We start from the raw sequence: 11,884 nt of genomic DNA on the forward strand, positions 1-11,884 counted from the left end.
GTGTTGCTAGAGGACATGGTGTCTGGGCTGGCAATACATGGTAAACCGGTTGTTCTGATCCGGGGTGCCAGAGTCGCCTCGTCCCCCGCTCACCGACTTGGACTCGAAGTGATCCTACACTCACAGGGTGGCGCAATGAGACTAAAAGGCAGGAGAAAGGAAGGAAAGCGGTGGAAGAGGCCACACTCCATGGAGGGATTTGGGGAGGAGACGCGGGAGTTGAGATAGAACCTCACTTTTTTTGAGTAACACACACCTCATCTTTTTTTTGAGAAAACACACATGCCTCACTTTTTTTAGGGCTTCACACACCTTTTTTTAGACAATTTACGAAGCTTTATTACGTCGTCACCAGTTGGACCAGGACGAAAGAGAGGTTCCCGGGATGGCCTAACCACACACGGCGGCCCATACCTAAATTCAAAGCATGCTTCGCTAAATTGTGAGCCTCCATATTGGAGCTCCTATTTTCATGAACAAAATTGCAAGAATTAAAGCTAGTAGAATAAACTAAGATTTCATGCACAATCGCTCCATATTCCGCTCTGCTCTTTTGCTTGATGCTATCAATAACCTCCTTACAATCAGAAGCCACATGGATATTCTGAAGTTGGAGATCTTTGGAAAGAGCCAAAGCCTCCCGTACCGCTAGCGCTTCAAGGGTAGTTGGATTGGTGATAGCTCTGAATCCCAACGAAGAAGCTCCCAGGAACATGCCATTCTCGTCCCTGGCTATAGCGGCGATGGCTCCAACCCCTTGTCTCTCTGTCATGGCTGCATCAACATTAAGCTTGGACATGTTGCTAGGTGGTCGTAACCATCTCTTCGGTCTTTGTGGCTGGGTGCTATTTCTGATTGGTGTGGCATGGGGCTGAACCTGGAAATCACTGATGTATCGATGTATAAACATGTGTGTTGACATGGGAGATTGATGTAGATCCTCATAGACTGCTTTCCTCTTTGCACTCCAAAAAGCCCACAATGTAATTGCCATCCTCATATACTGATCTGTGGTCAGCGCTTCATTCAGAGAGAACAACCACTCACGTGGGTCTTTGGCTATGTGTTGGCACATCGTCTGGATCCATTCATCTTTCGTAAACACCCATACACAGCGAGCGTGTGTGCAATCAAGCATTGTGTGTCTCCACGAATCCATGGCACCACAAAGTTTACATGCCGGCGAGTCACCCATGTGTCTATGAGCTAGCACATCAGCTGTCGGGATGGAACTTCTAGCCAAACGCCATAGAAGAATTTGATCTTAGGTGGCAAATTGACCTTCCAGAGTGCTGACCAAGCACTGCTATCCTGCCCTGCCCGCGAGGTACCTTCCTCCTCACCTATCCAAGATTCCCTTGCAAGCTTGGTGTTCATGATCAGCCTATAAGCCGATTTAACTGAAAAGTATCCCTTCTTCTCACCACTCCAAGCCCAAAAAAATTTATATTCCTTGTACAGAGAGGAATACTAAGAACTGCCTCCGCATCGATTGGTAAGAAAACCGACCTGACCAGTGATTCGTTCCATGTTGCAGTTGCCGTAGAGATCAATTCAAAGACCATGATCGGTGGCGTTGGGATCCTCGAAGAGATGGGTCTCATCATACCTAGTTGAGGCAACCAGTTATGGCTCCATATATGTGTGGTTTGCCCGTTCCCGATTCTTCAGATTATACCAAGTCTCAGCATATCCCGTCCGTCCAAAATCCCCCTCCATATTTGAGACGGCCTCCCGCCAAGTTCAGCCTCGAGCAACGTGGTATCCAGGAAGTATGCCGCCTTAAGTATTCTCGCACTCAGAGATTCGGGCTCGGTAAGGACTGTCGGAAATATTCCCTAGAGGCAATAATAAAGTGATTATTATTATATTCCTTGTTCATGATAATTGTCTATTATTCATGCTATAATTGTGTTATCCGGAAATCATAATACATGTGTGAATACATAGACCACAACATGTCCCTAGTGAGCCTCTAGTTAACTAGCTCGTTGATCAATAGATAGTCATGGTTTCCTGACTATGGACATTGGATGTCATTGATAATGGGATCACATCATTAGGAGAATGATGTGAGGGACAAGACCCAATCCCAAGCATAGCACAAGATCGTGTAGTTCGTTTGCTAGAGCTTTTCCAATGTCAAGTATCATTTCCTTAGACCATGAGATCGTGTAACTCCCGGATGCCGTAGGAGTGCTTTGGGTCTACCAAACGTCACAATGTAACTAGGTGACTATAAAGGTATACTACAGGTATCCCCGAAAGTATCTGTTGGGTTGACACGGATCGAGACTGGGATTTGTCACTCCGTATGACGGAGAGGTATCTCTGGGCCCACTCGGTAATGCATCATCATAATGAGCTCAATGTGACCAAGTGTTTGGTCACGAGATCATGCATTACGGTACAAGTAAAGTGACTTGTCGGTAACGAGATTGGATGAGGTATTGGGATACCGACGATCAAATCTCGGGAAAGTAACGTACCGATTGACAAAGGGAATTGAATACAGGATTGATTGAATCCTCGACATCGTGTTTCATCCGATGAGATCATCGTGGAACACATGGGAGCCAACATGGGTATCCAGATCCCGCTGTTGGTTATTGACCGGAGAGTCGTCTCGGTCATGTCTGCGTGTCTCCCGAACCCGTAGGGTCTACACACTTAAGGTTCGGTGACGCTAGGGTTGTAGAGATATTAGTATGTGGTAACCCGAAAGTTGTTCGGAGTCCCGGATGAGATCCGGGACGTCACGAGGAGTTCCGGAATGGTCCGGAGGTGAAGATTTATATATAGGAAGTCCAGTTTCGGCCATCGGGAAAGTTTCGGGGGTAATCGGTATTGTACCGGGACCACCGGAAGGGTCCCGGGGGTCCACTGGGTGGGGCCACCTATCCCGGAGGGCCCCATGGGCTGAAGTGGGAGGGGAACCAGCCCCTAGTGGGCTGGTGCACCCCCCATGGGCCTCCCCCTGCGCCTAGGGTTGGAAACCCTAGGGGCGGGGGGCGCCCCACTTGGCTTGGGGGGCAAGTCCCCCCCCCCCTTGGCCGCCCCCCCTTGGAGATCCCATCTCCTAGGGCCGGCGCCCCCCCTAGGGGCCCTATATATAGTGGGGGAAGGGAGGGCAGCCATACACAAGTCCCTGGCCCCTCCCTCTCCCCTCGTAACACCTCTCTCTCTCTTGTTGGAGCTTGGCGAAGCCCTGCCGAGGTCACCACTGCTTCCACCACCACGCCGTCGTGCTGCTGGATCTCCATCAACCTCTCCTTCCCCTTGCTGGATCAAGAAGGAGGAGACGTCTTCCCAACCGTACTTGTGTTGAACGCGGAGGTGCCGTCTGTTCGGCGCTAGGTCATCGGTGATTTGGATCACGACGAGTACGACTCCATCAACCCCGTTCTCTTGAACGCTTCCGCTCACGATCTACAAGGGTATGTAGATGCACTCCCCTCTCCCTCGTTGCTAGATGACTCCATAGATTGATCTTGGTGATGCGTAGAAAATTTTAAAATTCTGCCACGTTCCCCAACAGTGGTATCAGAGCTAGGTCTATGTGTAGTTTCTATGCACGAGTAGAACACAAGTTGTTGTGGGTGTTGATTTTGTCAATTTACTTGCCGTTACTAGTCTTATCTTGATTCGGCGGCATTGTGGGATGAAGCGGCCCGGATCGACCTTACACGTACGCTTACGTGAGACTGGTTCCACCGACTGACATGCACTAGTTGCATAAGGTGGCTAGCGGGTGTCTGTCTCTCCCACTTTAGTCGGGTCGGATTCGATGAAAAGGGTCCTTATGAAGGGTAAATAGAAATTGGCATATCACGTTATGGTTTTGGCGTAGGTAAGAAACGTTCTTGCTAGAAACCTATAGCAGCCATGTAAAAACTTGCAACAACAATTAGAGGATGTCTAACTTGTTTTTGTAGCATGTGCCATGTGATGTGCTATGGCCAAAAGGATGTGATGAATGATATATGTGATGTATGAGATTGATCATGTTCTTATAATAGGAATCACAACTTGCATGTCGATGAGTATGACAACCGGTAGGAGCCATAGGAGTTGTCTTAATTTATTTATGACCTGTGAGTCAACATAAACGTCATGTAATTACTTTACTTTATTGCTAAACCGTTAGCCATAGTAGTAGAAGTAATAGATGACGAGACAACTTCATGAAGACACGATGATGGAGATCATGGTGTCAAGCCGGTGAGATGATGATCATGGCGCCCCGAAGATGGAGATCAAAAGGAGCAAATGATATTGGCCATATCATGTCACTATTTGATTGCATGTGATGTTTATCATGTTTTTTGCTTCTTATTTGCTTAGAACGACGGTAGTAAATAAGATGATCCCTCACAATAATTTCAAGAAAGTGTTCCCCCTAACTGTGCGCTGTTGCGAAAGTTCGTTGTCTCGAAGCACCACGTGATGATCGGGTGTGATAGATTCTAACGTTCACATACAACGGGTGTAAGCCAGATTTACACATGCAAAACACTTAGGTTGACTTGACGAGCCTAGCATGTACAGACATGGCCTCGGAACACAAGAGACCGAAAGGTCGAACATGAGTCGTATGGAAGATATGATCAACATGGGGATGTTCACCGATGATGACTAGTTCGTCTCACGTGATGATCGGACACGGCCTAGTTGACTCGGATCATGTATCACTTAGATGACTAGAGGGATGTCTGTCTGAGTGGGAGTTCATTAAATAATTTGATTAGATGAACTTAATTATCTTGAACTTAGTCTAAAAACCTTTGCAAAATGTCTTGTAGATCAAATGACCAACGCTCATGTCAACCTCAACTTCAACGCGTTCCTAGAGAAAACCAAGCTGAAAGATGATGGCAGCAACTATACGGACTGGGTCCGGAACCTAAGGATCATCCTCATAGCTGCCAGGAAAGCATATGTCCTAGAAGCACCGCTAGGTGATGCACCCATCCCAGAGAACCAAGACGTTATGAACGCTTGGCAGTCACGTGCTGATGATTACTCCCTCGTTCAGTGCAACATGCTTTACAACTTAGAACCGGGGCCCCAAAAGCGTTTTGAGCGACACGGAGCATATGAGATGTTCGAAGAGCTGAAAATGGTTTTCCAAGCTCATGCCTGGGTCGAGAGATATGAAGTCTCCGACAAGTTCTACAGTTGTAAGATGGAGGAAAATAGTTCTGTCAGTGAGCACATACTCAAAATGTCTGGGTTGCACAATCGCTTGTCCCAGCTGGACATTAACCTCCCGGACGAGGCGGTCATTAACAGAATCCTTCAGTCGCTCCCACCTAGCTACAAGAGCTTTGTGATGAACTACAATTTGCAGGGGATGGTGAAAACTATTCCTGAAGTATTTTCAATGCTGAAATCAGCGGAGGTGGAAATCAAAAAGGAACATCAAGTGTTGATGGTTAATTAAACCACTAGTTTCAAGAAAGGCAAGGGTAAGAAGAACTTCAAGAAGGATGGCAAGGGAGTTGCCGCACCTGGTAAACCAGTTGTCGGGAAGAAGTCAAAGAATGGACCCAAACCTGAGACTGGGTGCTTTTATTGCAAGGGAAAGGGACACTGGAAGTGGAACTGCCCCAAATACTTAGCGGACAAGAAGGCCGGCAACACTAAAGGTATATGTTATATACATGTAATTGATGTGTACCTTACCAGTACTTGTAGTAGCTCCTGGGTATTTGATACCGGTGTGGTTGCTCACATTTGTAACTCAAAACAGGAGCTGCGGAATAAGCGGAGACTGGCGAAGGATGAGGTGACGATGCGCGTTGGGAATGGTTCCAAGGTCGATGTGATCGCCGTCGGCACGCTATCTCTACATTTACCTACGGGATTAGTTTTAAACCTCAATAATTGTTATTTAGTGCTAGCTTTGAGCATGAACATTGTATCTGGATCTCGTTTAATATGAGATGGCTACTCATTTAAATCCGAGAATAATGGTTGTTCTATTTATATGAGAGATATGTTTTATGGTCATGCCCCACTGGTCAATGGTTTATTCTAAATGAATCTCGAACGTGATGGTGCACATATTCATAGTGTGAATACCAAAAGATGTAAGATTTATAATGATAGTCCCACATATCTGTGGCACTGCCGCCTTGGTCACATCGGTGTCAAACGCATGAAGAAGCTCCATACAAATGGACTTTTGGAGTCTCTTGATTTCGAATCATTTGACACATGCGAACCATGCCTCATGGGTAAAATGACCAAGACTTTGTTCTCCGGAACAATGGAGCGAGCAACCAACTTATTGGAAATTATACATACTGATGTGTGCGGTCCAATGAGCGTTGAGGCTCGCGATGGCTATCGCTATGTTCTCACTCTCACTGATGACTTAAGTAGATATGGGTATGTCTTTTTGATGAAACACAAGTCTGAGACCTTTGAAAAGTTCAAGGAATTTCAGAATGAGGTAGAGAATCAACATGAACTAAAGATAAAATTCTTACGATCAGATCATGGGGGAGAATATTTAAGTCACGAATTTGGTACGCACTTAAGGAAATGTGGAATCGTTTCACAACTCATGCCACCTGGAACGCCTCAACGTAACGGTGTGTCCGAACATCGTAATCGCACTCTATTGGATATGGTGCGATCTATGATGTCACTCACTGATTTACCGCTATCATTTTGGGGATACTCTCTAGAGACAGCTATATTCACTTTAAATAGGGCACCGTCTAAATCCGTTGAGATGACACCGTATGAATTATGGTTTAGGAAGAAACCTAAGCTGTCGTTTCTAAAAGTTTGGGGATGTGATGCTTATGTCAAGAAACTTCAACCTGAAAATCTCGAACCCAAGTCGGAAAAATGCGTCTTCATAGGATACCCTAAGGAAACCATTGGGTATACCTTCTACCTCAGATCCGAAGGCAAGATCTTTGTTGCCAAGAACGGGTCCTTTCTGGAGAAAGAGTTTCTCTCGAGAGAAGTAAGTGGGAGGAAAGTAGAACTCGATGAAGTACTGCCTCTTGAACCGGAAAGTAGCGCAGCTTAGGAAGATGTTCCTGTGGTGCCTGCACCGACTAGAGAGGAAGTTAATGATGATGACCAAGGTACTTCGGATCAAGTTGCTACTGAACTTCGAAGGTCCACAAGGACACGTTCCACACCAAAATGGTATGGCAACCCTGTCCTGGAAATCATGTTGTTAGACAATGGTGAACCTTCGAACTATGAAGAAGCAATGGCGGGCCCAGATTCCAACAAATGGCTTGAAGCCATGCAATCCGAGATAGGATCCATGTATGAAAACAAAGTATGGACTTTGACAGACTTGCCCAATGATCGGCGAGCGATAGAGAATAAATGGATCTTTAAGAAGAAGACAGACGCGGATGGTAATGTTACCATCTATAAGGCTCGACTTGTCGCTAAAGGTTATCGACAAGTTCAAGGGGTTGACTACGATGAGACCTTCTCACCCGTAGCGAAACTGAAGTCCGTCCGAATCATGTTAGCAATTGCCGCATAGTATGATTATGAGATATGGCAAATGGACGTCAAAACGGCATTCCTTAACGACTTTCTTAAGGAAGAATTGTATATGATGCAGCCAGAAGGTTTTGTCGATCCTAAGAATGCTAACAAGGTATGCAAGCTCCAGCGCTCCATCTATGGGCTGGTGCAAGCATCTCGGAGTTGGAACATTCGCTTTAATGAAATGATCAAAGCGTTTGGGTTTATGCAGACTTATGGAGAAGCCTGCGTTTACAAGAAAGTGAGTGGGAGCTCTATAGCATTTCTCATATTATATGTGGATGACATACTTTTGATGGGAAATGATATCGAACTTTTGGACAGTATTAAGGCCTACTTGAATAAGTGTTTTTCAATGAAGGACCTTGGAGAAGCTGCTTACATATTAGGCATCAAGATCTATAGATATAGATCGAGACGCCTCATAGGTCTTTCACAAAGCACATACCTTGATAAGATATTGAAGAAGTTCAATATGGATCAGTCCAAGAAGGGGTTCTTGCCTGTGTTGCAAGGTGTGAAATTGAGCTCAGCTCAATATCCAACCATGGCAGAAGATAGAGAAAAGATGAGTGTCGTCCCCTATGCCTCAGCCATAGGGTCTATCATGTATGCCATGTTGTGTACCAGACCTGATGTAAACCTTGCCGTAAGTTTGGTAGGAAGGTACCAAAGTAATCCCGGCATGGAACACTGGACAGCGGTCAAGAACATCCTAAAGTACCTGAAAAGGACTAAGGATATGTTTCTCGTATATGGAGGTGACGAGGAGCTCGTCATAAAGGGTTACGTCGACGCTAGCTTCGACACAGATCTGGATGACTCTAAGTCACAAACCAGATACATGTATATTTTGAATGGTGGGGCAGTAAGCTGGTGCAGTTGCAAGCAAAGCGTCGTGGCGGGATCTACATGTGAAGCGGAGTACATGGCAGCCTCAGAGGCAGCGCATGAAGAAATCTGGATGAAGGAGTTCATCACCGACCTAGGAGTCATACCCAATGCGTCGGGGCCGATCACTCTCTTCTGTGACAACACTGGAGCTATTGCCCTTGCCAAGGAGCCCAGGTTTCACAAGAAGACCAGGCACATCAAGCGTCGCTTCAACTCCATTCGTGAAAATGTTCAAGATGGAGACATAGATATTTGCAAAGTGCATATGGATCTGAATGTCGCAGATCCATTGACTAAACCTCTTCCGCGAGCAAAACATGATCAACACCAGAACTCTATGGGTGTTCGATTCATCACAATGTAACTAGATTATTGACTCTAGTGCAAGTGGGAGACTGTTGGAAATATGCCCTAGAGGCAATAATAAAGTGATTATTATTATATTTCCTTGTTCATGATATTTGTCTATTATTCATGCTATAATTGTGTTATCCGGAAATCATAATACATGTGTGAATACATAGACCACAACATGTCCCTAGTGAGCCTCTAGTTAACTAGCTCGTTGATCAATAGATAGTCATGGTTTCCTGACTATGGACATTGGATGTCATTGATAACGGGATCACATCATTAGGAGAATGATGTGATGGACAAGACCCAATCCTAAGCATAGCACAAGATTGTGTAGTTCGTTTGCTAGAGCTTTTCCAATGTCAAGTATCATTTCCTTAGACCATGAGATCGTGTAACTCCCGGATGCTGTAGGAGTGCTTTGGGTGTACCAAACGTCACAACGTAACTGGGTGACTATAAAGGTATACTATAGGTATCCTCAAAAGTATCTGTTGGGTTGACACGGATCGAGACTGGGATTTGTCACTCTGTATGACGGAGAGGTATCTCTGGGCCCACTCGGTAATGCATCATCATAATGAGCTCAATGTGACCAAGTGTTTGGTCACGGGATCATGCATTACGGTACGAGTAAAGTGACTTGCCGGTAACGAGATTGAACGAGGTATTGGGATACCAACGATCGAATCTCGGGCAAGTAACATACCGATTGACAAAGGGAATTGAATACGGGATTGATTGAATCCTCGACATCGTGGTTCATCCGATGAGATCATCGTGGAACACGTGGGAGCCAACATGGGTATCCAGATCCCGCTGTTGGTTATTGACCGGAGAGTCGTCTCGGTCATGTCTGCGTGTCTCCCGAACCCGTAGGGTCTACACACTTAAGATTCGGTGACGCTAGGGTTGTAGAGATATTAGTATGCGGTAACCCGAAAGTTGTTCGGAGTCCCGGATGAGATCCGGGACGTCACGAGGAGTTCCGGAATGGTCCGAAGGTGAAGATTTACATATAGGAAGTCCAGTTTCGGCTAACGGGAAAGTTTCGGGGGTAATCGGTATTGTACCGGGACCACCGGAAGGGTCCCGGGGGTCCACCGGGTGGGGCCACCTATCCTGCGCCTAGGGTTGGAAACCCTAGGGGTGGGGGCGCCCCACTTGGCTTGGGGGGCAAGTCCCCCCCCCTTGGCCGCCACCCCCCTTGGAGATCCCATCTCCTAGGGCCGGCGCCCCCCTAGGGGCCCTATATATAGTGGGGGGAGGGAGGGCAGCCGTACCCAAGTCCCTGACCCCTCCCTCTCCCCTCGTAACACCTCTCTCTCTCTCTCTCTCATTGGAGCTTGGCGAAGACCTGCCGAGATCACCGCTGCTTCCACCACCACGTCGTCGTGCTGCTGGATCTCCATCAACCTCTCCTTCCCCTTGCTGGATGAAGAAGGAGGAGACATCTTCCCAACCGTACGTGTGTTGAACGCGGAGGTGCCGTCCGTTCGGCGCTAGGTCATCGGTGATTTGGATCACGACGAGTACGACTCCATCAAACCCGTTCTCTTGAACGCTTCCGCTCGCGATATACAAGGTATGTAGATGCACTCCCCTCTCCCTCGTTGCTAGATGACTCCATAGATTGATCTTGGTGATCGTAGAAAATTTTAAAATTCTGCTATTTTCCCCAACAAGGACACGCCAGGCTTGTCTGGCTAGTAGAGCAAGATTGAAGATCTCCATATCACGGAAACCGAGACCACCCAAGTGTTTTGGTCTCATCATGACATCCCAAGCGACCCAATTAGGCTTCCTCTTGCCCGCTTTGCTTCCCCACCAAAACTGACGAATAATAGATGTGATATTCTCACATAGGCCTCGTGGGAGCCTGAAGCAAGCCATAGAGTAGACCGGCAATGCTTGAGCCACCGCCTTAATGAGTACCTCCTTACCCGCTGTTGACAGCAATTTTTGCATCCATCCTTTCACCTTCTCCCAAACCCTGTCTTGAAGATATCTGAAGGTACCCATCTTTGACTGTCCCACATCTGTTGGCATTCCCAAGTATCGGTCGCTCAATGATTCATTCTGAACGTTGAGAGTATTTTTGATACTATCCCTTACATGTTGCGGGCACCCTTTGCTAAAGAATATAGAGGATTTATCATGATTTACCCTCTGTCCTGAGGCATTACAATACATATCCATCAGGTTTTACACCTCTGCCGCCCCTCCACACTTGACTTGAACAACAACAGGCTATCATTGGCGAAGAGAAGGTGGTTAACAGCCGAAGCTGTGGGTGCCACCTTGATCCCACTGGGTGCCGATGATCGAGAACTGGACTTTAAAACACACGAAAGGCCCTCTGCTGCGATCAAGAAGAGGTAGGAGGAGATCGGGTCTCCCTGACGGATGCCACGAGACGGCAAAAAATTCTCAAGCCTCTCACCATTAAACTGAACCGAGAATGAAACAGAGCTGATCATCCCCATAACTGTGTCCACCCATACTTGGTTGAACCCTAGCTTTATCATAATCGCTTGGAGATAAGACCATTCAAGTCTGTCATAAGCTTTCATCATATCCAGTTTCAGCGCACAATAGCTATTTGACTTCGCCTTGCTTCACTTCATAAAATGTAGACATTCATATGCACATATAATGTTATCAGTTATCAGTCTTCCCAGAACAAACGCGGATTGCTCTTCAGAGATGATGTCTGGTAGAAGCACTTTAAGCCTGTTTGCTACGACCTTTGAAGCTATTTTGTAAATAACATTACACAAGCTAATAGGGCGAAATTGGGATAGAAGAGTTGGATTGATCACCTTGGGGATGAGAACCAGTACCGTGTCATTCACACATGCTGCACTCTCCTCCCCTCTAACAATCCTCAATACTGCCTTAGTTACCTCCTCCCCACATAGGTCCCAGTGCTGCTGATAAAAATGTGCTGGAAATCCATCCGGCCCCGGTGCCTTAGTGGGGAACATCTGAAAGAGTGCAATTTTCACTTCTTCATTTATGTATGGTGATGTGAGCTGTCCGTTCATGGCTTCAGTAACCTTGACAGGAACATGTTGTAATACTTGATCGATCCCTGTAACTCCCT

This window comes from Triticum dicoccoides, chromosome 4A (genome assembly GCF_002162155.2).
Source record: "Triticum dicoccoides isolate Atlit2015 ecotype Zavitan chromosome 4A, WEW_v2.0, whole genome shotgun sequence".
Classification (NCBI taxonomy): Eukaryota; Viridiplantae; Streptophyta; class Magnoliopsida; order Poales; family Poaceae; genus Triticum; species Triticum dicoccoides.